Source organism: Mus caroli, unplaced genomic scaffold (assembly GCF_978045245.1).
Source record: "Mus caroli unplaced genomic scaffold, Mus_caroli_1 scaffold_9, whole genome shotgun sequence".
NCBI classification, from domain to species: Eukaryota; Metazoa; Chordata; class Mammalia; order Rodentia; family Muridae; genus Mus; species Mus caroli.
The window spans coordinates 6438727-6440204 of record NW_028227264.1 but is presented as its reverse complement, the minus strand read 5'-3'; the positions used below and the strand labels follow the sequence as shown (position 1 = coordinate 6440204).

At 41.1% G+C, this 1478-nt stretch overlaps 1 pseudogene; it reads right to left on the bottom strand.

Annotated features, from left to right (window-relative positions):
- Positions 1-712: 712 nt before the first annotated feature.
- On the bottom strand, positions 713-1110 carry LOC110303890 (large ribosomal subunit protein eL27 pseudogene; annotated as a pseudogene).
- Positions 1111-1478: the final 368 nt, after the last annotated feature.

Here is a 1478-nt window from a genome sequence, read left to right as displayed (position 1 = left end):
TATGGAAGGTAAGCTGAATAAACCCTTTCCTCCCCAACTGCTTCTTGGTCATGATGTTTGTGCAGGAATAGAAACCCTGACTAAGACAACCCCCTTCATATCCTGCTACTTTTTTTTTCAAATTCTTAAAGGACTAAATGCTTGAAGATGGCATGCATAGATATTCACAAAGATAATTGTTTAGTTTGAAAGCCTTCAATTTCGAGGAAAGCTTGTGCTTGTTTGAATGGTCAAGAAGTCACAAATGCCAGCATCAGATTTGAGGGCCACTATGCCTCTAGCTGGTTTTAGCTATAGTTGTACTTTGGACAAACTGGAAAACAAGAGCCTTACATAAGTACCAGAAGCTGCCCAGCACCGGCTATCAAGAGTGTTGTGAGATTGCTTTTCTCAATAAATCATCCATAATGACTTACTGTCTTGCTTTGTTGAATCTTCAACTTTAAGACGAGTGTGCAAATATATGATTTCAAATGAATGAAAATCATTTGAATTAGTTAATTCATAGCTTTACTTCTCAATATCATGTAATAATTAAGAGGAAACACAGGAACTTAGGTAACAGTTAAGAACTTGAAACTTCTGTATGTGTATGCAAACGTTGACATTTCTCTTCTCAATGGTACAGTCAATACTTACAGCAGGAATGAGGTGTCTGCCTTTGTGGGTGACAGTATTTTTTTTTCTTTTTTGGATGAAAACAAAAATATACCTAAAAGCGAAGCTTCTGGAAAAACCATTTGTTCTTCCGTGTCTTGTATCGATCCTCAAACTGGACCTTAGCCTCAGCCTGGCCTTGCATTTCAAATCTGGGTTCCTGATCACTTTCTTGTTTACAGCAGTCTTGTCCAAGGAAATATCCACAGACAGCCTTGTGGACATGAGGTGGTTGTAGTTATAATCTTTCACAAGTTTGTAATTTCTTTGTTTCTTCTTGCCCATGGCAACTGTCACTTTTCGGGGATAGTGGTCAATTCCAGCCACCAGGGCATGGCTGTCAGGGTGGTCTGAGGTTCCATCATCAATGTTCTTCACAATGATGGCTTTGCATCCAGAGCAGCATCCAGCCAGGACATGCACCACTTTTCTGGGTTTCATGAACTTGCACATTTTGACAGCAAGGAGAGGGCACCCAGCAGAAAGGAAAGAAGGATGCTTAGGGTAACAATATTTTTTTCTTTTTTTTTATTTGGGTATTTATTTCATTTACATTTCCAATGCTATCCCAAAATTCCCCCACATGCTACCCAACCCACTCCCACTTCTTGGCCCTGTCGTTCCCCTGTACTGAGGCATATAAAGTTTGCGTGACCAATGGGCCTCTCTTTCCACTGATGGCTGACTAGGCCATCTTCTGATTCATATGCAGCTAGAGACACAAGCTCCGGGGGCTGTGGGGGGGGGGTATACTAGTTAGTTCATATTGTTGTTCCACCTATAGGATTGCGGATCCCTTTAGCTCCTTGGGTACTTTCTCT